At 44.8% G+C, this 25,734-nt stretch overlaps 1 protein-coding gene and 1 long non-coding RNA gene across 3 annotated transcripts in view; both read right to left on the minus strand.

The window, feature by feature from the left end:
- Positions 1-4,400, minus strand: part of LOC115132518 (cyclic AMP-dependent transcription factor ATF-7-like) — a 48,487-nt gene extending 44,087 nt beyond the window's left edge. Inside the window, exon 1 of the mRNA XM_065020887.1 lies at positions 4,343-4,400. The gene's annotated coding sequence lies outside the window, so the exon portion shown is untranslated. The remainder of the gene's footprint in view (positions 1-4,342) is intronic.
- Positions 4,401-15,043: 10,643 nt separating this feature from the next.
- On the minus strand, positions 15,044-18,499 carry LOC135572586 (uncharacterized). Of its 2 annotated transcripts, XR_010464430.1 has the most exons (9): positions 17,983-18,498; positions 17,577-17,895; positions 17,408-17,494; positions 17,279-17,320; positions 17,037-17,210; positions 16,922-16,957; positions 16,279-16,823; positions 15,889-15,998; positions 15,044-15,795 (listed from the first exon to the last, which is right to left on the minus strand). It is a non-coding gene; the product is annotated as an uncharacterized LOC135572586 (long non-coding RNA). The 2 variants fall into 2 exon arrangements; XR_010464429.1 differs by having other exon boundaries at positions 17,037-17,320; positions 17,983-18,499.
- Positions 18,500-25,734: the final 7,235 nt, after the last annotated feature.

Here is a 25,734-nt window from a genome sequence, read left to right on the forward strand (position 1 = left end):
CATAGAGATCATTCTCATTGAAAGCAACACTAAGAAGAGGTAGATCTGTTCTATAACTACCGAGTTCCAAACTGCCTCTGGAAGCTACGTCAGCACAAGAACTGTTCGTCGGGAGCTTCATGAAATGGATTTCCATGGCCGAGCAGACGCACACAAGCCTAAAATCACCATGCAAATGCCAAGCGTTGGCTGGAGTGGTGTAAAGCTCGCTGCCATTCGACTGGAACAGTGGAAACGCGTGCTCTGAAGTGATGAATCACACTTCACCATCTGGCATTCCGACAGATAAATCTGGGTTTGGCGGATGCCAGGAGAACGCTACTTACCCCAATGCATAGTGCCAACTGTGCTTCCAACTTTGTGGCAAGTTTGGGGAAGGCCCTTTCCTGTTTCAGCATGGCAATGCCCTCCTGCACAAAGCGAGGTCCATACAGAAATGGTTTTCCGAGATCGGTGTGGAAGAACTTGACTGGCCTTCACAGAGCCCGGACCTCAACCCCATCGAACACCTTTGGGATGAATTGGAATGCTGACTGCGAGCCAGGCCTAATCGCCCAACATCAGTGCCAGACCTCACTAATGCTCTTGTGACTGAATGGAAGCAAGTCCCCCTCAGCAATGTTCCACTATCTAGTGGAAAGCCTTCCCAGAAGAGTGGAGACTGTTATAGCAGCAAAGTGGGGACCAAATTAATATTAAAGCACATGTTTTTGGAATGAGATGTTCGACAAGTATGTGTCCACATCCTTCTGGTCATATAGTGCATTACAGACTGGGTCAGGGAGAGGTTTAAAATGTAAGTGAAGACACCCGCCAGCTGGTCAACGCATGCGCTGAGTACACCTCCAGGTAATCCATCTGGCCCCGTGGGATTGTGAATATTAACCTTTAAAGGTCCTACTCACATCGGCTACGGAGAGCGAGATCACACAGTCGTGCAGAACTGCTGACGCTCTAATGCATGGTTCAGTGTTGCTTGCCTCGATGCGAGAAAAGAAAGCATTTAGCTCGTCTTGAAGGCTTGCATCACTGGACAACTCGCGGCTGAGTTTTTCTTTGTAATCTGTGATAGTTTGCAAGCCTTGCCAGATCCGACCAGAGTCAGAGCCGGCGTAGAGGGATTCGATCTTAGTCCTGTATTGACACTATGCCTGTTTGATGGCTCGTCGGGGGGGGTCGTAAAATGATTTCTTATAAACGTCTGCATTAGTGTCCTGCTCCTTGAAAGAGGAAGCCTTTAATTCAGTGTGGATGTTTCCAGTAATCCATGATTTTTGGTTGGGATATGTATGTACGGTCACTGTATGGACGGTGTCGTCAATGCACTTATCAATGAAGCCGGTGACTGATGTGATTAACTCCTATCGGATGATTCCCGGAACATTTCCAGTCTGTGCTAGCGAAGCAATCCTGTAAATTAGCATCCGCTTCATCTGACCACTTCTGTATTGAATGCATCAAGGGTACATCCTGTTTGAGTTTTTGCTTGTAAGCAGGAATCAGGAGGATAGAGTTATGGTCAGATTTGCCAAAGGGAGGGCGAGGGAGAGCCTTGTATGCGTTTCTGTGTGTGGAGTAGGCCTAAAGGTGATATAGAGTTGTGTTGCCTCTAGTTTCACAGGTGACATGCTCGTAAAAATGAGTTAAAACAGATTTCAGTTTTCCTGCATTAAAATCACCAGTTTGTTCTCTACGGATTGTACGTTCGCCAACAAAACAGAGGGCAAAGGCGGTCTAGATGCTCACAGACTTAGTAGTATGAAGTAGAAATCTTCATCCAAATCAAGGTTAGTGATCTCTGTTCTGACGTCCAGAAGCGGTTTCCGGTCATAGGAAATTATGGCGGAAACATTATGTAAAAAACACCCCCGTCAAGATCAACATAAAAAAACAAAATAGCAGAATTGGTCAGGCAGCTATCCACTACAGCGCCATCTTCAGGCCATCTTTAGCTCACAGGACAGGAGAGGTGCTGCCTGAGGTGCAACCCTGTGAGGGGTAAACTTACAAGCTTCAATGACTTGCCAATATGCATGTCTGTAACCCAAGTGAAACTGAGTATTGGTCAATGGAAAATGGATCAAATGAAACCCTATATGCGCGTCCGCATAACTGCCCAGGTCTTTAAGCTAAATCCATGGCAGAGCAGATAGACAATACAGGGACCCAGTGCTGTTTTTCTGCAATTAAATTGGAAACACTTGATGTCTATTTATAAGATGGATCATCGGCTTTTACAAGGATGGCAATGTGTTGGCTGGCCCAAGTTGTTTTGATGCTATAACTACAACGTTTAAACAATACATACTAGGCCAATAACCGAGACATTTGATATCAGTGTTATGAACAACTGGTAGGCTACATGTGGCCTATGAACTTTAAGGTTGATTTAATACCCTGTATCTGGTATAGAGTAGACTGGATTTAAAGAACATTCAATCGTAGTGTGGAATCCAAATGGAGCAATTGAAAACAATGGTGAAACAAAGCATTAAAAGCCGTGTACAAACTCTAGAGCATGAAACCCACCTGTCATGTACTGTTGTCTCTTATTCCCCTTCACAATTTCATGGATCAATATTCAAGTATAAATCCAATACAGAAAAGTATATAACGTATAAAATTTTACATCGCGTTTAGGAATTAAACTACTAACACAATTAGGGATGGGCATGAGTTATTCAAACGAACATCCAAGCTCAATCTTTAACCAGAAATCACATATTTGATGGAATGTGCTTTGTGGCTGCCTGTTCGGGCAGAATTGATCTTAAATCAGAACCTAATGACCTAAATTCCCATGTAAAGATGAGATTTCCCCCCAGCCAAACATAATCTTGGTGATGAAATCTATAGGCTTGGAGATGCATAGAAGGACATTCACCAGCTCACATTAAAACACTACAGATACACGCTTTTATTGACAGCTTTTTTTCTTCAGTTTATTTCTAGTAAATACTTTAACACTTTTCACTGTAAGGTCTGCTACACCTGTCGTATTTGACGCATGTGAGAAATAAGATTTGATATCTTTACTAACTTAGTAGACGACCAAACAAATACTTGTGAATGTAGACATCACAGAACCACACAAGGTAATGACAGCAAATGATAGTCAACTGTGAAATAGATATTATTAATATGTGTAAATATTAATCGATATGTATAATATATAAATATTCTCATTGTCTTAGAGGATGAGATGTCAAAGTAATAGTTGCACATTATAACCATATTTATAGGTGTCAATGTTATTTACTAACGTAGCACCACGTATTAACGGCATATTCAACAGCGTTTAAGAAATATATTTACCTTCAACAGTTTTATCTTGTGATCAAGCCATCAATGTTACTTACTGCATTTAAGAACCGTGTTATAAATATATGGCTGACGTTAAAGTCCCAACTGGCAATAGAATGTAGGAGAGTATGTTGAGGAATTTGAATATATATATATATATATATATATATATATATATATATATTTTTTATCATCAGGTAGCTATTGTGTTGCATTGGTGTACTTGTAACTTACTGTAGGTTATTATTTCAGCTAGAAGCCCAATGGTGTATGGATTTCTTATGATTGTGATTAAGAAAACGTCTAGTTAGTTAAAAAGGTATGAACTTGTATTTTTAAGAAGCAGAATCCCGATTGCTTTTGCTAAAAGTTTAAACCTTCAGACACTGGTTAAATTAGCTGTCTAGCCAAATTAGCGTTTTAGCATGGTAGCTGAGACCGGAGTACCCTTTTTGCACACAAGCCGTGCCTTTTCCCGCACGGGACCGCCTTTTCTTTTCAATTATTGGGTACAGACATGTTAATCAGCACCGACTCGTTACCCAATCGCTCAGTGAACTGTCAATCACTTCTGACAGAATAATGTGATTGGTTCATGACGATTCCACTCAAAATATGGGAGATATCATAAACTACATGTTTCCCCAGTGCCAACTTTGAACAGGCCGCTACCACCGTCAGGGAAAAGCAATGTGCAGTACTAAAACCTCAACAACAACGAACTTCATGCATGACAACAGGAGCATGTCATTACAACCGTGCAGTGCTGATAAATTATTAGTTGACATTTTATTTTGCTAACTGCTAACCAACTTGTTAGCTTAGAGCAAGCTGAAGGAGATAGGCTGGCACTCGAGTGCGAGCGAGAAGACAGACCGCAACAGTTTTGTCAACTTATTGGCCACTCAGATTTCATGGCCGAAAACATTAGAAACGAACACACTAAACTCTAACGACTTTCAATACTTATGTCACATTTTCAACGGAATTACATATGGATTGTACATTTTGACAATAATATACTGTTTTCAAAACTCACCTTTGCGCTCCTCTCCCTCTCTTCTCTTTTGGAATTTGACACTCCCCTCCTCCCTGAATCATCGCGAGGTTCTACCTACGTCAGAGTCTTCATAAACTCATATCAAAGACAGTACAGTATAAAGATGGGCAGAAACTGCTTCTCCAATAGAATTCCCCGATAACGCACGGTTAGCTAAGCTCATGTGCAAAATCTCGCCAAACTGCGCATGTGCAACCCGTCAACTCAAAAGGTACTCCTTCATTATAAAGTTGTTTTTGACGAAAATAAAACGTGCAGTTTGTCACTTTTACGAGGTTGGAGTAATACCATGTTCAACTACTTAAGACATTCGCTTGAATCTAGGTTGTGCCTTTAGAGTTCGAGAAAATGGACAACTAAGGAATCATTTTTCACTTCTCAAACCGTAAACCACGACCAGGTCTGCTTGGTCTGTTTCGCAAGCGTTCCCAGAAGTTTCGTGATATCGCGCCTCTGGGTTTAGAAACTCTGTGCTATCTCATTAAAAAAGGCGCTGCAATTTACATTAGAAATACAGTAAGCATATTATTATTTTTACATACGCCTACCTTCATTATTTTGAGATTTTCCCAAGGGCCACAATTGATTTTATATACAGTACCAGTCAAAGTCTGGACATAATTCCATATGTGTTATTTCATAGATTGTATGTCTTCACTATTATTCTACAATGTAGAACATAGTAAAATAAATAAAAGCCCTTGAATGAGTAGGTGTGTCCAAAATGTTGACTCGTACTGTACCTTGAGTGTCATAAGTCTACTATATATTTCTGACAGTGAACACAATACTGATTTCATACATTGCTCATACTCATAACCTCTGACAGCTTTCAAATCAAACAAAAAGGCACCTTGCATTTGTGGCTGTTTTGGTTACCTTACTAACCAGTCTCTGGGATGTGGTGATGAAATACATGAGTTTTGTCTCTCTCCTTCTAATATTAACTAGATATACATGGGGCACCCGAGTGGCGCAGCGGTGAAAGGCACTGCAACTCAGTGCTAGAGGCGTCACTACAGACACCCTGGTTCAATTCCAGGCTGTATCACAACCGGCCGTGTTTGGGAGTCCCAGTCGACGGCACACAATTGGCCCAGCGTCGTCCGGTTTTGTAAATATTTTGTTCTTAACTGACTTGCCTAGTTAAATGTAAAAAATATATATATACTGTCTGTTTCTGGAGAAGAAAATGCAAAGTGTAAAACGTTGTTTGTAATAAATCTAAAGTAAAAGCTAGAAAATAATAAAATAGAATATGGTTAAAGTCTATATAATGTATTAGTAGGTAATGGTTTGATGTGTTTTGTTTTCTACCTTGTGCACTTTAAAAATATAATACTATTATTATGTATTATTATTATTAATAGAAGCTGGTCGCTATAAAAAATGGCTGGGTATTAAATTCTTAATTCAGAACCTTTCACATGAAGCAGGTATATAGATTTCAAGATGCAAAATAACAGACTGGTTAGTCAGTACACTGTACGCTTCCCTCTTTTTTAGAAACCGCCAGCAGTGTGTGTTGCTCATCATTATTGCCTAGGTCTAATTCTCTACCCATTTGCTTTGTTAGCCAACTGTTGTTCCCATATTCTGCATCCTGACTAAGCTAGGAGCCTGTGAACAAATACAACTATGGGCCATGGTAAAAAAAAAGTGCACTTTAAAGGGAAACGGGTGCCATTTGGAAAACAGACTGTCTTTAATTATGTATTCAGTCCTTAATGTTATGTCTTGCATAACCACCGCTGGCCTGGCCTGCCTCCAACCCTGGGCATGTGGAGCCACAGAACTAGAATGATTCTAGAACTAAAATGAATCCAGAACTAGAATGCTTATTCTATTTCTATGTATGGATGAGCACTGTTGTTAGGTTTGATGAGGGTGGTTAACTTTTTACAATCTTCTGTCATAGTTATAAATGTCACATTTAAAACTCGTTACGACATTATAGACCATCTCTGATGAGGGCAGTTACAATGCTCTCATTAAAAAATTCACATAATTTTGTCCTAACATTTTTCATTACATTGTTTTTATCCATTTAACATTTTCAAGCCTGATACGAGTAAAAATCCTGATATATTGAAGGATTGAAAAATGTACACTGTAGTAGGCTACAATAATAATGCAATAATACAGTAGGATTGGAAATGTACAATATAACTCGTTTTAAGTCAAGAAAATCCAGACATTGAACAGATGGAGTGTATAAACTACTGTATGATCCAGTTAAGGAAGTAATGTGAGAGAGAGCTGACAGGGGGCCTTTTTTCTTTGTTGCTTTACTTTCCTTCCTGAAATTCTCCCCCTTTGTTTTCTCTCGCTGGGAAACTAACGTCCTGTCTGTGTTGAGACATGGGGCTAAAATATAGCATTGGAAATGTCTAAAAAAAATACCTACTAGTAACTCAACAAAGGATTATTATCGAGTGGTACGTTTGAACCTGCTGACATGTAAACAAGGGGGAAGCAGCCAATGAAGACAAAGGGGGATTTTAAAATTGTCCAAATAGCTTTGTTTTCACACTGTGACAATAAAGTTAAATATTAGAGTGGCAGCCACTGTAAACACTAAGATAAACAGTCAAATATATGAACCGTCAGTCTTCAGTAGTGCTACACCAACAATGGCATACAAGACCTATCTGTACATTATTCACAGCCAGGTGCATACTACCCTGCATCCCACTGCTGAAGCCAAGTAGGGTCAGTACTGGTCCATGAATGGGAGACCAGATGCTGCTGGAAGTGGTGTTGGAGGTCCAGTAGGGGGCCCTCTTCCCTCTGGTCTAAGGAGATCCAATGTCCTGTGCCAGTGAAGGGGACATTGCATTGCCTTGCGTCGTTGCTGTATGAGAGAATATGTTATCAGTCATTTTACCAGATAAATTAAGGGTCAATAAATAAACAAGAGTACACTGTATTCTTCTGTAAATAGGGTGTTATTTGGACAGAAAATGTATAAACTCATTTTGTGAGTACAGTATGTACTTCTTAAGACTTTGTTAAACCAAATATTTATTTATTGTCTTGATATTTTTTCAATAACAAAACATTACTGAGGATTATTAACCTATTTTTCACTTGATTGACTATACATAGATCTATCCAAAACAGTCTCTCCTGCTATTGAAGCAAACATTGATTTGTGTGTTGAAGGCTAGAGACCCCTTCTGGACAATTACAAAATTGCACGAGATGAAACTACATAGCGGCTCAAGGTGCCCGCATACTAGCTTCAATTTGCACCTAGGAGAACTCAGCAAGGCGAAGCAAATGTTTTTGCCTCGCTTACTCCCTTAAAAGAAAATCACTTAAAAAACGGCAATATTATTGTTTGTCACACGAGACGCCGTAGCAACAAACATAGCAATGCACTTTCTCAAAATAGTCTGAATTAAATCTAAAATAAATCCAGAACTCTGTATTTAAAGCTGCTATATGTAACTTTTTGGGCTAGCTGAAATGTGAGTTATAGATCTGTCATTCTCATTGAAAGCAAGTCTAAGAAGCTTCTATGCTTCCTGTTTTTAAGTTTGAAAATACAATATTTTTGGTTATTGAAAAAAAAATCACAGCACTTTAGATGGTACAATAATTCCCTACACTATACATTGCTTGTTTTGTCAAATACCCTGAAATATTAGAATTTCAGCAACCAAGAAATGGCGGAGCTTTTTGTGCATATTGCAACTTTAATTTTGAGAGGCTTTAGTCACGCAATTTGCATCTAACTAAGATGTTTGGTGCAGTATTTCTCAACTGAAAACAAGTCGTCGCTCGTTGAAGGACAAACACTTAATTCAAGTATCCCGTCCTTAGTTCCCACTACTAATAGTAATGTTGACGACCGACGAAGGGGCGTAGACTGCCGCTACCGAACAACAACAAAAAGAAGGGGGAAAAATCCAGTGTATAATATAAGGAAAGGTGTTTTCTTTTTTTAATTATTTAGACAGAAAAAAGCACGTTGCATTTACACTTACCCCCTCCCCCCTCCAGATTAGCTCTTTTGTCAATAATTGGGGGGAAAAGATCAGTTGGGCAGCCTGTATGAACACAGCCTTTGTAGGTTGACATTGTTAAGAGACAAACAAATGAACTATCACTGTTATATACACTACCGTTCAAAAGTTAAGGGTCACTTAGAAATGTCCTTGTTTTTTAAAGAAAATCACATTTTTGATCCATTAAAATAACATTAAATTGATCAGAAATACAGCGTAGACATTGTTCATGTTGTAAATGACTAGTGTAGCTGGAAAACGGCAGATTTTTAATGGCAAATCTACATAGGCGTACAGAGGCCCATTATCAGCAACCATCACTCCTGTGTTCCAATGGCACGTTGTGTTAGCTAATCCAAGTTTATCATTTTAAAAGGCTAATTGATCATTAGAAAACCCTTTTGCAATTATGTTAGAACAGCTGCAAACTGTTGTCCTGATTAAAGAAAAATAACTGGCCTTCTTTAGGACTAGTTGAGTATCTGGAGCATCAGCATTTGTGGGTTTGATTACAGGCTCAAAATGGACAGAAAGAAAGACCTTTCTTCTGAAACTCGTCAGTCTATTCATGTTCTGAGAAGTGAAGGCTATTCCATGCAAGAAATTGCCAAGAAACTGAAGATCTGGTACAACTCTGTGTACTACTCCCTTCACAGAACAGTGCAAACTGTCTCTAACCAGAATAGAAAGAGGAATGGGAGGCCTGGTGCACAACTGAGCAAGAGGACAAGTACATTAGAGTGTCTAGTTTGAGAAACAGACGCCTCACACGTCCTCAACTGGCAGCTTCATTAAATAGTACCCGCAAAACACCAGTCTCAATGTCAACAGTGAAGAGGCAACTCCGGGATTCTGGCCTTCTAGGCAGAGTTGAAAAGAAAAAGCCATATCTCTGTCCAGTGTATGTGTTCTTTTGCCCATCTTAATCTTTTTATTGCCCAGTCTGAGATATGGCTTTTTCTTTTCAAAATTTTCTTTGCAAATAAGCACCATTGAAAATACTGATGTAAACATTTTAAAAAATGAAAGTTGACCTAGTCTTTATGGAAACCAAAATATATTTTTATTCTTAATTAGCTGGTTGTAGATCAGCATACTCCAACTAAAATAAGAGAGTAAACTGTACCATTTGCATTCAATAACATGTATAGCTCACACAAATACCAAATACAAATTTTCACACTTATGAAACTTGACAGGAAGTGGTATAATACAGATGATTTTGTATAACAGACACATACCATGTCTTCCGGAAAGTATTCACACCCGTTGACTTTTTCCACATTTTGTTGTGTTACGGCCTGAATTTAAAATGGATTCAATTTTGATTTATTGTCACTGGCCTACAAACAAAACCCCATAATGTCAAAGTGTAATTATGTTTTTCTAAATGTTTGTGTTGAGTCAATAAGTATTCAAAACCTTTGTTATGGCAAGCCTAAATAAGTTCAGGAATAAAGAAAAATCACCTGATCACATAAGTTGAATGGACTCTGTGTGATAATAATAGTGTTTAATGACTACCTCAGCTCTGTACCCCACACATACAATTATCGGCCTACAGGGAGGAGGTGGGCGCCCTCGGAGTGTGGTGTCAGGAAAATAACCTCACACTCAACGTCAACAAAACAAAGGATATGATTGTGGACTTCAGGAAACAGCAGAGGGAGCACCCCCCTATCCACATCGATGGGACAGTAGTGGAGATGGTAGTAAGTTTTAAGTTCCTAGGCGTACACATCACGGACAAACTGAATTGGTCCACTCACACTGACAGCGTCGTGAAGAAGGAGGAGCAGCGCCTCTTCAACCTCAGGAGGCTGAAGAAATTCGGCTTGTCACCAAAAGCACTCACAAACTTCTACAGATGCACAATCGAGAGCATCCTGTCGGGCTGTATCACCGCCTGGTACGGCAACTGCTCCGCCCACAACCGTAAGGCTCTCCAGAGGGTAGTGAGGTCTGCACAACGCATCACCGGGGGCAAACTACCTGCCCTCCAGGACACCTACACCACCCGATGTCACAGGAAGGCCATAAAGATCATCAAGTACAACAACCACCCGAGCCACTGCCTGTTCACCCCACTATCATCCAGAAGGCATGGTCAGTACAGGTGCATCAAAGCAGGGACCGAGAGACTGAAAAACAGCTTCTATCTCAAAGGCATCAGACTGTTAAACAGCCACCACTAACATTGAGTGGCTGCTGCCAACACAGTGACTCAACTCCAGCCACTTTAATAATGGGAATTGATGGGAATTGATGTAAAATATATCACTAGCCACTTTAAACAATGCTACTTAATATAATGTTTACATACCCTACATTACTCATCTCATATGTATATGTATTTACTGTACTCTATATCATCTACTGCATCTTTATGTAATACATGTATCACTAGCCACTTTAAACTGTGCCACTTTGTTTACATACCCTACATTACTCATATCATATGTATATACTGTACTCGATACCATCTACTGCATCTTGCCTATTCCGTTCTGTACCATCACTCATTCATATATCTTTATGTACATATTCTTTATCCCTTTACACTTGTGTGTATAAGGTAGTAGTTTTGGAATTGTTAGGTTAGATTACTCGTTGGTTATTACTGCATTGTCGGAACTAGAAGCACAAGCATTTCGCTACACTCGCATTAACATCTGCTAACCATGTGTATGTGACAAATACATTTGATTTGATTTGATCTGTAAGGTCCCTCAGTCGAGCAATGAATTTCAAACACAGAATCAACCACAAAGGCCAGGGACGTTTTCCAATGCCTCTCAAAGAAGGGATACTAATGGTAGATGGGTAAAAAATTGAAAAGCAGACATTGAATATCCCTTTGAGCATGGTGAAGTTATGAATTATGCTTTGGATGGTGTATCAATAGACAGAGTCACTACAAAGATACAGGCGTCCTTCCTAACTCAGTTGCTGGAGTGGAAGGAAACTGCACAGGGATTTCACCTTGAGGCCAATGGTGACCTTAAAACAGTTACGGAGTTGAATGGCTGTGATAGGAGAAAACTGAGGATTGATCAACAACATTGTAGTTACTCCACAATACTAACCTGACATAGTAAAAAAGGAGGAAGCCTGTATAGAATAAAACATATTCCAAAACATGCATCCTGTATGCAATAAGGCACTAAAATAATACTGCAAGAAATGTGGCCAAGCAATTCACATTTTGTCCGGAATACAAAGTGTTATGTTTGGGGCTAATACAACACAACACAATAGTGAGTACCACTTGTAGCCATCTACCTTTTTATTTAAACCTTTATTTAACTAGGCAAGTCAGTTAAGAACAAATTCTTATTTTCAATGACGGCCTAGGAACAGTGGGTTAACTGCCTGTTCAGTACCTTGTCAGCTCGGGGGTTTGAACTTGCAACCTTCCGGTTACTAGTCCAACATTCTAACCACTACGCTACCCTGCAGCCACAGGGCCCCAGGGCGGCAGGGTAGCATAGCTTTAGAGCTAAGAAGAGAGGTAGAGTAAAACATCGTTATTAGTCCTTTAGAGAATGGCAGAGAATGGTTTATTTTACAATTGGAGGCATTACATAGTATCATAACAGCAGCTATTATAGAGCAAAGTTCACAGATAATACATTCACTATTATGTGCTGTAATTCTGAGGAGGGATCCAAGTGGGAGGAGCAGGTTAGATTTTCAGAGGCTTGCAGCATGTACAAAAATACCAGGATATTACTTCAGGATCTAATTTATTAACAAAAACAAAATTTTACAAAGTACAGAAATGAGCTCAATTGGTAGCTAGCTCATTTCAGATGGATGAGAGAGAGTTAAAAACACATACCTCTGCTCCTTTCTCCAACAACAGCTCCACACAGTCTGCATCAGCCACCATGCCACCATACAGGCACAGTGCAAGAGCTTTAGAGTGCCATGCATATGGTTCACATCAGCACCCTGATAGTAGAGACATGGATGTAATTGTCGCAGATAACAGACACCATAAACAAAAAGTCATATTCAATAACATCAGACAATCAGAATTGTGGCAGAGTTGAAAGATAGCTTTAGAACTACGAAGTGTTGACAAAATGACCAACACGCAGAGAAAATGTGTGGGCATTGAAGGAGTTATCTTTTCTAAAATAAGGTAAGCTCTAGGGCACCACCGATGAAATAAGTACAGTGGTGTGAGTGTTAACCTTTCATCTCTGCAGTTCAAAGATAAGCCAACCTACACTTCGAATGAGATCCTCCACATTGTTGTGTTGGAAAGAGCGAATTGCAGCGATGGTGCGGATGAGCCGCTGGTACAGGGAATATTTACTCTGAATAGATTGCATGATGTACCACATAGTAGAACTCATGTGGAGCTGAGGACCATTGCACCCAAGCTGGGGTGCACTGACACCACAGTCTACAACACCTGGCTGGCCAAGTTGGACTTTCAGATCTGAAAAAAAAAACTGTGTTGGTATTGATAATGGTAAAGAATTACAGGTGTTCACTTAGAAGAGACATTTTTGGTTTGAGCTAGGACTAGTCTAGACAGCCTTCCAGAACGTACCAACGTTCCAGCCGGAGGAGGCTGGTGGGATGATATATCGGAGGACTGGCTCATTGTAATGGCTGGAATGGAATATATTGAACGGTATTAAACCAATCAAACAGATGGAATCCACATGTTTGACTCCATTCTATGTATTCCATTCCATCCATTACAATGAGCCCATCCCAATTATCGGTCTGGGATTTCTGAGACTTAACTAGAACTACATTATATTGTAGCAAAATCATTTGTAGGCTTTTATGCATCAAAGGGGAGTGCAATCCCCCCCTCTGGTCAATATGTAAATGTAATGTTGACTGACATTGACAATACTGCGCATCAAAACGATAACAACCCTTGTAACCTTTCTGTGTTGATACCCCATCCACACCAACTGAATAGCTACTACTGTACAAGACAGCTAGCATAATACCTAACCTGTCAAACGTTTTTCAAGCTTTACCTGTGCATCATGGGGAAAATATAGAAACTAAACTAGATAGCTACCTTGTTAGGTTAAACCTTGCAAGAAAACAACTTGCTAGCCCGTTTATCGTCTGTTGGAACTCGTTGACTAGTAGTAGAAATAGTAGAAGCTAACATTAATGCTGACTAATACTTAAGTGTCAAACTGTTAGCTAACTTACTTGCATTAGCTAAGCCAGCAATAAATAAATAACATAGCTAAGCTATAGCTATCTAGCTAAATTCTTAAACATATTTTCAGTAGTTAACCCAAACACAAGCCTGGTAAACTAAATGTCGCGGCCTCGGCAGCAGCCAGCTAACCGATAGCTAGCGTAATCGGTTAGCTGTTTTCCACTCTAGCTGACCGCTATAGCAGATAAGATAACAATTATCACACATTTTAATGATTGTGATGAATGTATCAAATATTCCCATAGCTTGACATAAAATTCAAGTTGCATTGTTATGTCGATATTTTTTGGGTCCACAGTTTAAAAGAATGCAGTAACACTGTGCAATGCAAGCTTGAAAAACCCAGAGATGGTAAAGTCATTTTATTTGCACAGCATCTACACAGGAATCTACTCTGACATTGAATTTTGTGTTTTTATCAGTGGTGGAAAAAGTACCACATTTTCATACTTGAGTAAAAATAAAGATTAAAAAATTACTCAAGTAAAAGTCACCCAGTAAAATACTATTTGGGTAAAATTCTAAAAGTATTTGGATTTTAAATGTACTTAGGTATCAAAAGTAAAAGTAAAAATAATTTCAAATTCCTTCAATTAAGCAAACCACATGGTACCATTTTGTCGTTGTTTTTAAATTTTTGAAAAGCCACGGGCAAACTCCAACATTCAGACATAATTTACAAACAATGCATGTGCGTTTGGTGAATCCTCCAGGGGCCTGTTGCACAAAACTAGGATAAGGGATTAAGCCAGGATATCTTGGTGATCCTGGCTCAATTGATCCGTAATCCGGTTGCACTAAAGATGGATAGGGGGCAGGAGGATATGTTATGGTATAAATTACCATGGAGATTTATTCTGTGGAGCTAGCCTGCTCCAGACCAGGCTAAATTCCAGGATCTATTTTATCTCATCCCTAATGTCAGTCAGCAGTCACCACAAATGGAAACCAATAGTTATTTCACTGCTCACTATACATTGTTATCACATATAACTAGACCCACTGTTATTATTTAAACGTTTGTGATCATTAATTTCAATGATTTTGGATAAAAAATGATTTTTAGATGATGTTGCTATCATTAGATAATTTACAGTTTCCCATAGACTATAAGGCTATATATAAAATGATAGAATATTAGGGCCACAGAGGGGAAAAAAAACACAAGTCATAATATTGTAACCAGTTGTTTTAAAGGAGGACAGTTGTTAAAATGACAGATGTGGGGCATTTCGTGAAATTGTACTTCAGTATGGTTTCATAAACAAAGACATGCTGATGTGCCAGAATATTAAGTATCACATTGTCATAAGTATCAAAACTGTAAAAACAATATGTAGCTTTTCTGCAGAAAGAACCAGCCTCATAAATTTATGACTTTATCCTTTTTCTTCAGTGTGGCCCTAGTACTCTGTCATATAAACAAATACACATTCCATATGAATATAAAAACACAATGTGTAACATTATGTTCCTTTATTGAATAAGGACAAAACAAAGTAGGTAAACCATCAGCTCCTTTCGAAACTGAAGTCACAGTGACTCTACAAGATGGAAAGCACAGAATCCAAGCATATTATACAAAATGATACATATACAGACCTTTGAATGTGTATAACACACCCTGCATGTCTGCACACTAAAATAAATGCAGGACAAATCCATACACATCAACTGAACAGACAAATGAATGGATGCAGTAGCCTCCCTGCAGCCTTGTATTACACACAGTATACCGCACAAACATCATAAGAGGCCAAATTCGTCAAAAAACGAACCCAAAAAAAACCAAATTCCTCTGCCACCGCAGGACATATTTAACCAAAATTGAAAGCACACATACTAACTAAAATAATTCAACACATATTGGTCCCTCAGCAGCCGACCACTGTCGTCATCAGGGAAGATTGCCGGATTGTCCCAGTCCATGGCTGGTGGCACTCTGGGGGCCCTCTCCTTCCTCAGGCAGGCCACATTGTGGAGGACAGCACAAGCCACAGTAATATCACATGCCCTAACAGGGCTGACCCTTAATTTGTGAAGGCAGTGAAAGCGTGCCTTCAGGAGGCCAAAGGTCATTTCAACTCTGGCCCTGGTCCTGGCATGGGCATGGTTGTAGGCCTGCTGTGCTTCCTGGGAGTCTGTGAAAGGTGTCAGGAGAAAAGGCTGGCAGCCATACCCCCTGTCTCCCAGCAACACACCAGAGAATTCACCTGTCAACACAAAATCTCATCATTACTACCTCAAAACACAGTGATATTCTTGACACAGCCATGATGGTTATAAATAGGGGTTGTGTGGCTTACCTTGTGATAGGCACTGATAGATTTCAGAGGCCCGAAAGATTCTGGAGTCATGGACTGAGCCAGGCCATTTTGCCACAACATTGCTGATCACAGTCAGCATTGCAGACCATCTGAAATCATAAGATGAGGAATATTACACCAATCAATGCACATCACTGGCAATGCAGAGTGTTCGTCAATGGACAATATCAAAAGTTATGTTCACCTGAACATTAATGCTGTGAAAGGATTTCCTATTCACAAAATCGGCCTCATGGGCACCTGAGGGGGCTTTTATCCTTATGTGTGTGCAGTCCACTGCACCAATGACATTGGGGAAACCTGTCACACAAAGTAATGAGTATCCTACTATGTGTTAACAGTTGTCCTGTAATTTGTAGATCCTCTTACCTGCAATCCTATAGAACTCCTCTTTGATGTCAGAGTCTTCTGTGGCCAGGGAAGGAGATTAAGACATCTGCTAATGCTTTGATAGCCAGACACACACTCCTTATTGTGCGGCAAATTGTGGCCTTGTTCAGCATCCCCCACTGAGTACAGGAAGGCTCCACTAGCAAAAAAGCGCAAGGCCACACAAACCATTTGCTCCACACTCAGTGCATGGCTCCGTGCAGTGCGGTGCTTAATCCTGGGACCCAGTAGTCTGCATAGATACCTGATGCCATCTGCAGAAAACCTGTATCTTTCATATAGATGGTCATCAGGGAAGGCCAGTGGGTCCAACCGGTCCCTGAAGACCCTTTCTCGCCTGAAGGCTCTCCTCAGCACAAGTGCTTCTTCATCCACCACATCTCGCAAGAATGGGCATGCCATTGTCAGAGCAGAAAGGAACACACAATTTTGGGCCTTCATATAGGCTAGTGGCCACACCTGGTGCTGGGGGGGTGGGCAAAAGAGGGCGATGCCTTATAATGATGACTTGGTTGTACTGATTGCTGGGAAAATAAAAAAAACCTTAGAAAAATGCCACCGTCCTGTGTGCTCACAATAAGAGCTCATATGTCATGGCTCACTTGACTTTACGAGAATATACCTAATTTTTATTTTGAGCTGTGTCATCTTCTTGGAGCTGGGGGAGGAAAGAAAAATAATGATTAATACATTTGTGTTACAGTTAGCATACAGTGTACATTGAAGGCATATCTCACCTCCCTCTCAAGTTTTTTTATTTCAAGGTCCAGTTTCCTAATTGTCCTCTTTTTTATTTCGGACTCCAGTGCAAGATTTTCCATCTTTTTCTTCTTGTACTGAATGTCTATGTCTGCCAGTTCTATTTGGCGCCGGAGGTGGTTGCCATACAACTTTCTGATAGCTTGTGAGCTCTGTGAACACAATACAATTAGCGCAGCTGGAATTTGGCAGGATGTGGTGTCCTTTTATTAATACGCACTATGTTGCCAGGCTGGTTTTCCCACTGTATAGCATCTGGGTCCTGTAAAAGAAATGAGATTTTTTTATTTTGATGAGGACTCCTCACCATTGTAGAGTAAATAGTACTTTCACAGTCTTAACATGATACCTCATGCCTTCTGGAATCCAGAGAGATGGTCTCCTCCTCATCATAGTCTCCATCATGTGCTGTTGCTGCTGCACTGGGGCCTTCACCCTATCACATTTAATCGGATTCATATTGAAGCTAGTAGACAAGACATGCCAGGCCTACAGTATGCCTTTGATGGAGTACTCACTGGATCAGCATCGTCTGGTGCTTGTGCTGGTGGCTCTAACAGGAACACAGTGCTGCCAGGCAATAGGTAAACCAAAGTCAGACAGTCCAAATTGATTCAATATGAATGTGGTTGTATCCCATGTAGAGATGGAAGGACATACCTTGAATGAAGCGGGTGGCATCTTGGGAGGAACCTATGCTCGTCTCTTTCCCCCCAGGGATCCCCTCTAAGACGGGCCTGCCTTTATTTAGCTCCAAGGCCATGTCCTCTGCTGGGGTAAGGTCAGCCTTTGGTGACCCACCACCCGTGCCTCGTCTGTGGGTATTCTTTTTCACTGCTAAAACAGTACAGACAATGTGTGAGCAGGCACCTTCTGGGTACAATATATGCTTGTGCTTTGTTAAATATTAGTCAGGGACCATACCATTCTGCAGAATGTTCTTGTATTTGATTTTGACCTGCCATGTCCGTTTTGGCCCGTTCATGTTTAATCTACACACACACACACACACACACACATTTAATGGAGTCACACTGCAAAAAATTACTTGGTATTTTTGTCTTGTTTTCAGTAAAAATATCAAAATATTTATCATAGCTTTATACAGTGTGACGGAGTTACTTTACACAATTTCACTCATATCTGCAGTGCATTTCAATTAAAAATTTAACCGTTTCATAATTACAGTACAACTGCATTTTTGGAGATGTGAATTAAATATTTGAATTGTAATTGTGATGTTTCAGCGGAGCGGTGAGTGTGTAATTGTGCACTACTTACGCATTCAGGCGGTCTGCAATACTTTGCCACGCTTTTTCTCTTTGCTTTATCACTGTGGCGGTGTTGCCTTTCTTCTTAATTATATCTTTTACCTCCTCGTATGCCTCCATGAGGATTTGTGCTTCCGACGGGGAAAAGTACGCGGCTCTAGTTGCCATGGTAAATCAGTTTTTAATCTGTGATCTGTGGCGGGGTCTATTTGAGTGAGCCGTGAGCGCGCACCTATCCAGGATTGGTTTCACCTGGCTTAATGAATCCGTGTCTGCTCATCCTGGCTTGGTCTTTGTGCAACCAATTAAGCCTGGACGCACATGTTTTGGCTTCATTGAGCTCAGCTGAGTCATTTATCCCGGATGTCTTAATTCTACTTTTGTGCAACAGGCCCCAGATCAGAGGCAGTAGGGGTGACCAGGGATGTTTTTTCTAAACATGTATTTTATTAAACATTTTTCAACTAGGCAAGTCAGTTAAGAACAAATTCTCATTTACAATGATGGCCTACCAAAAGGCAAAAGGCCTCCTGTGGGGACATGGGCATGGGATTCATTTATTTGTATTATTAAATACAATATACATATCAGACAAAACACACATCACAACAAGAGAGACATAACACTACATAAAGAGAGACCTAAGACAACAACATAGCAAGGCAGCAACACATGACAACACAGCATGGTGGCAACACAACACATTTATTCGTAACATTTATAAACACGTTCCAGTCGCTAGCTGCAGAGAACTGAAAAGAGGAGCGGCCCAGGGATGTGTGTGCATTGGGGACCTTTAAAAGAATGTGACTGGCAGAACGGGTGTTGTATGTGGAGGAGGAGGGCTGCAGTAGATATCTCAGATAGGGGGGAGTGATAAGTGTGTGAATTTGACTCTTTTCCTTTCCTGCTAAGCATTAGAAATGTAATGAGTACTTTTGTGTGTCAAAGACAATGAATGGAGTAAAAAGTACAATAATTTCTTAAGAAATGTAGTGAAGTAAAAGTAGTCAAACATAAATAGTCAAATGAAGATTCCACAAAAAACGACTTTAGTAGAACTGTAAAGTATTTTTACTTAAGTACTTTGCTTAGCAGGAAAGGAAAAGAGTCTAATTCACACACGTATCACTCCCCCTTATCTGAGATATCTACTGCAGCCCTCCTCCTACACATACAACACCCGTTCTGCCAGTCACAGTCTGTTAAATGTCCCCAAAGCACACACATCCCTGGGCCGCTCCTCTTTTCACTGCAGCTCGCGACTGGAACGTGTTTTTAAATGTTACGTATAAATCTTCAAGGTGAAGTCTATGTCCTCTTTCGTTGGCCTAGACTTGTTAAGTGTTTTTAAGAATGTATGGTTTTTAAAATACTGACTGGGTTATGTGTGGCGAACAGAACAGGGATTGCAGACGGTGCGGCTCAAAACGACAGGTTAAATGACTTTACCATTGTGTGTGGATCTCAGGGCCGTGTGCAGTGAATTTGCATGTTTGTACAATTGCAAAACAGTATAACTTTAGACCGTCCCCTCGCCCATACCCGGGCGCGAACCAGGGACGCTCTGCACACATCAACAACAGTCACCCACGAAGCATCGTTACCCATCGCTCCACAAAAGCCGCGGCCCTTGCAGAGCAAGGGGAACCACTACTTCAAGGTCTCAGAGCAAGTGACGTCACCGATTGAAACGCTATTTAGCGCGCACCGCTAACTAAGCTAGCCATTTCACATCCGTTACAATTGCATGTGTTGAAAATTCCAAATTGTTTGCGTAGTCAACTTACACACAGCTCTGACACACACGCTTACCCCACCAGACATGCCAACAGGGGTCTATTCACAGTCCCCAAATCCAGAACAAATACAAGAAAGCGTGCAGTATTATATAGAGCCATTATTGCATGGAACTCAATGCTCAAATAAACAGCAAACGTGGATCAAAAAACAGATAAAGCAACACCTCACGGCACAACGCCTCTCCCCTATTTGACCTAGATAGTTTGTGTGTATGTATTGATATGTAGGCCATGTTTAAATGTATATAGTTCTGTCCTTGTGTGCTGTTAATGTCTATTAATGTTCTGTATCATGCTATGTTTCATATTTTGTGTGGACCCCAGGAAGTGTAGCTGCTGCTTTCACAACAGCTAAGTGGGTGTGACACCTACTCCTGTTGCCTGCTGCACTGCTGCTTGGATTCCACCTGGCGATCTGTTCACCGTCTGCCCTGGCCTGACTCCCCCTGTCTGGTACAAGTACCCCCACCACACTCCCCCCTCTCTGTTCACCGTCTGCCCTGGCCTGTCTCCCCCTGTCTGGTACAGGTACCCCACCACACTCACCCCTCTCTGTTCACCGTCTGCCCTGGCCTGTCTCCCCCTGTCTGGTACAGGTACCCCACCACACTCACCCCACTCTGTTCACCGTCTGTCCTGGCCTGTCTCCTTGTGTGGTACAGGTACCCCACCACACTCACCCCTCTCTGTTCACCGTCTGCCCTGGCCTGTCTCCCCCTGTCTGGTACAGGTACCCCACCACACTCACCCCTCTCTGTTCACCGTCTGCCCTGGCCTGTCTCCCCCTGTCTGGTACAGGTACCCCACCACACTCACCCCTCTCTGTTCACCGTCTGCCCTGGCCTGTCTCCCCCTGTCTGGTACAGGTACCCCACCACACTCACCCCTCTCTGTTCACCGTCTGCCCTGGCCTGTCTCCCCCGGTCTGGTACAGGTACCTCCATCACACTCACCCCTCTCTGTTCACCGTCTGCCCTGGCCTGTCTCCTTGTGTGGTACAGGTACCCCACCACACTCACCCCTCTCTGTTCACCGTCTGCCCTGGCCTGTCTCCCCCTGTCTGGTACAGGTACCCCACCACACTCACCCCTCTCTGTTCACCGTCTGCCCTGGCCTGTCTCCTTGTGTGGTACAGGTACCCCCACCACACTCACCCCTCTCTGTTCACCGTCTGCCCTGGCCTGACTCCCCCTGTCTGGTACAGGTACCCCACCACACTCACCCCTCTCTGTTCATCGTCTGCCCTGGCCTGTCTCCCCCTGTCTGGTACAGGTACCCCACCACACTCACCCTCTCTGTTCACCGTCTGCCCTGGCCTGTCTCCCCTGTCTGGTACAGGTACCCCACCACACTCACCCCTCTCTGTTCACCGTCTGCCCTGGCCTGTCTCCCCCTGTCTGGTACAGGTACCCCCACCACACTCACCCCTCTCTGTTCACCGTCTGCCCTGGCCTGACTCCCCCTGTCTGGTACAGGTACCTCCATCACACTCACCCCTCTCTGTTCACCGTCTGCCCTGGCCTGTCTCCCCCTGTCTGGTACAGGTACCCCACCACACTCACCCCTCTCTGTTCACCGTCTGCCCTGGCCTGTCTCCCCCTGTCTGGTACAGGTACCCCACCACACTCACCCCTCTCTGTTCACCGTCTGCCCTGGCCTGTCTCCCCCTGTCTGGTACAGGTACCTCCATCACACTCACCCCTCTCTGTTCACCGTCTGCCCTGGCCTGTCTCCCCTGTCTGGTACAGGTACCCCACCACACTCACCCCTCTCTGTTCACCGTCTGTCCTGGCCTGTCTCCCCCTGTCTGGTACAGGTACCTCCATCACACTCACCCCTCTCTGTTCACCGTCTGTCCTGGCCTGTCTCCCTCTGTCTGGTACAGGTACCCCCACCACACTCACCCCTCTCTGTTCACCGTCTGCCCTGGCCTGTCTCCCCCTGTCTGGTACAGGTACCTCCATCACACTCACCCCTCTCTGTTCACCGTCTGCCCTGGCCTGTCTCCCCCTGTCTGGTACAGGTACCCCACCACACTCACCCCTCTCTGTTCACCGTCTGCCCTGGCCTGTCTCCCCCTGTCTGGTACAGGTACCTCCATCACACTCACCCCTCTCTGTTCACCGTCTGTCCTGGCCTGTCTCCCTCTGTCTGGTACAGGTACCCCACCACACTCACCCCTCTCTGTTCACCGTCTGCCCTGGCCTGTCTCCCCCTGTCTGGTACAGGTACCCCACCACACTCACCCCTCTCTGTTCACCGTCTGTCCTGGCCTGTCTCCCCCTGTCTGGTACAGGTAACCCCACCACACTCACCCCTCTCTGTTCACCGTCTGCCCTGGCCTGTCTCCCCCTGTCTGGTACAGGTACCCACCACACTCACCCCTCTCTGTTCACCGTCTGCCCTGGCCACCTGGTACAGGTACCCCACACTGGCCCCACTCTGTTCACTCACAGGTACCTCCATCACACTCTGTTCACCGTCTGCCCTGGTCTGTCTCCCCTGTCTGGTACAGGTACCCCACCACACTCACCCCTCTCTGTTCACCGTCTGCCCTGGCCTGTCTCCCCCTGTCTGGTACAGGTACCCCATCACACTCACCCCTCTCTGTTCACCGTCTGCCCTGGCCTGTCTCCCCCTGTCTGGTACAGGTACCCCACCACACTCACCCCTCTCTGTTCACCGTCTGCCCTGGCCTGACTCCCCCTGTCTGGTACAGGTACCCCACCACACTCACCCCTCTCTGTTCACCGTCTGCCCTGGCCTGTCTCCCCCTGTCTGGTACAGGTACCTCCATCACACTCACCCTCTCTGTTCACCGTCTGCCCTGGTCTGTCTCCCCCTGTCTGGTACAGGTACCCCACCACACTCACCCCTCTCTGTTCACCGTCTGCCCTGGCCTGTCTCCCCTGTCTGGTACAGGTACCTCCATCACACTCACCCCTCTCTGTTCACCGTCTGCCCTGGTCTGTCTCTCCCTGTCTGGTACAGGTACCCCACCACACTCACCCCTCTCTGTTCACCGTCTGCCCTGGCCTGTCTCCCCTGTCTGGTACAGGTACCCCACCACACTCACCCCTCTCTGTTCACCGTCTGCCCTGGCCTGTCTCCCCCTGTCTGGTACAGGTACCCCACCACACTCACCCCTCTCTGTTCACCGTCTGTCCTGGCCTGTCTCCCCCTGTCTGGTACAGGTACCCCACCACACTCACCCTCTCTGTTCACCGTCTGCCCTGGCCTGTCTCCCCCTGTCTGGTACAGGTACCCCACCACACTCACCCCTCTCTGTTCACCGTCTGCCCTGGCCTGTCTCCCCTGTCTGGTACAGGTACCCCACCACACTCACCCCTCTCTGTTCACCGTCTGCCCTGGCCTGTCTCCCCTGTCTGGTACAGGTACCCCACCACACTCACCCCTCTCTGTTCACCGTCTGCCCTGGCCTGTCTCCCCTGTCTGGTACAGGTACCCCACCACACTCACCCCTCTCTGTTCACCGTCTGCCCTGGCCTGTCTCCCCCTGTCTGGTACAGGTACCCCACCACACTCACCCCTCTCTGTTCACCGTCTGCCCTGGCCTGTCTCCCCCTGTCTGGTACAGGTACCCCACCACACTCACCCCTCTCTGTTCACCGTGCCCTGGTCTGTCTCCCCCTGTCTGGTACAGGTACCCCACCACACTCACCCCTCTCTGTTCACCGTCTGCCCTGGCCTGTCTCCCCCTGTCTGGTACAGGTACCCCACCACACTCACCCCTCTCTGTTCACCGTCTGCCCTGGCCTGTCTCCCCCTGTCTGGTACAGGTACTCACCCTCTCTGTTCACCGTCTGCCCTGGTTGTCTCCCCCTGTCTGGTACAGGTACCCCACCACACTCACCCCTCTCTGTTCACCGTCTGCCCTGGCCTGTCTCCCCTGTCTGGTACAGGTACCTCCACCACACTCACCCCTCTCTGTTCACCGTCTGCCCTGGCCTGTCTCCCCCTGTCTGGTACAGGTACCCCCACCACACTCACCCCTCTCTGTTCACCGTCTGCCCTGGCCTGTCTCCCCTGTCTGGTACAGGTACCCCACCACACTCACCCCTCTCTGTTCACCGTCTGCCCTGGCCTGTCTCCCCCTGTCTGGTACAGGTACCCCACCACACTCACCCCTCTCTGTTCACCGTCTGCCCTGGTTGTCTCCCCTGTCTGGTTACCCCACCACACTCACCCCACTCTGTTCACCGTCTGCCCTGGCCTGTCTCCCCCTGTCTGGTACAGGTACCCCACCACACTCACCCCTCTCTGTTCACCGTCTGCCCTGGCCTGTCTCCCCCTGTCTGGTACAGGTACCCCACCACACTCACCCCTCTCTGTTCACCGTCTGCCCTGGCCTGTCTCCCCTGTCTGGTACAGGTACCTCCACCACACTCACCCCTCTCTGTTCACCGTCTGCCCTGGCCTGTCTCCCCCTGTCTGGTACAGGTACCCCACCACACTCACCCCTCTCTGTTCACCGTCTGCCCTGGCCTGTCTCCCCCTGTCTGGTACAGGTACCCCCCACACTCACCCCTCTCTGTTCACCGTCTGCCCTGGCCTGTCTCCCCTGTCTGGTACAGGTACCCCCACCACACTCACCCCTCTCTGTTCACCGTCTGCCCTGGCCTGTCTCCCCCTGTCTGGTACAGGTACCCCACCACACTCACCCCTCTCTGTTCACCGTCTGCCCTGGCCTGTCTCCCCTGTCTGGTACAGGTACCCCACCACACTCACCCCTCTCTGTTCACCGTCTGCCCTGGCCTGTCTCCCCCTGTCTGGTACAGGTACCCCACCACACTCACCCCTCTCTGTTCACCGTCTGCCCTGGCCTGTCTCCCCCTGTCTGGTACAGGTACCCCACCACACTCACCCTCTCTGTTCACCGTCTGCCCTGGCCTGTCTCCCCCTGTCTGGTACAGGTACCCCACCACACTCACCCCTCTGTTCACTCTGCCCTGGCCTGTCTCCCCTGTCTGGTACAGGTACCCCCACCACACTCACCCCTCTCTGTTCACCGTCTGCCCTGGCCTGTCTCCCCCTGTCTGGTACAGGTACCCCACCACACTCACCCCTCTCTGTTCACCGTCTGCCCTGGCCTGTCTCCCCTGTCTGGTACAGGTACCCCACCACACTCACCCCTCTCTGTTCACCGTCTGCCCTGGCCTGTCTCCCCCTGTCTGGTACAGGTACCTCCATCACACTCACCCCTCTCTGTTCACCGTCTGCCCTGGCCTGTCTCTGCCTGTCTGTAAATGTAAATGTACAGGTACCTCCATCACACTCACCCCTCTCTGTTCACCGTCTGCCCTGGCCTGTCTCCCCCTGTCTGGTACAGGTACCCCACCACACTCACCCCTCTCTGTTCACCGTCTGCCTGGCTGTCTCCCCCTGTCTGGTACAGGTACCCCACCACACTCACCCCTCTCTGTTCACCGTCTGCCCTGGCCTGTCTCCCCCTGTCTGGTACAGGTACCCCACCACACTCACCCCTCTCTGTTCACCGTCTGCCCTGGCCTGTCTCCCCCTGTCTGGTACAGGTACCCCACCACACTCACCCCTCTCTGTTCACCGTCTGCCCTGGCCTGTCT

The sequence above is a fragment of the Oncorhynchus nerka genome, linkage group LG7, assembly GCF_034236695.1.
Source record: "Oncorhynchus nerka isolate Pitt River linkage group LG7, Oner_Uvic_2.0, whole genome shotgun sequence".
Taxonomy (NCBI): Eukaryota; Metazoa; Chordata; class Actinopteri; order Salmoniformes; family Salmonidae; genus Oncorhynchus; species Oncorhynchus nerka.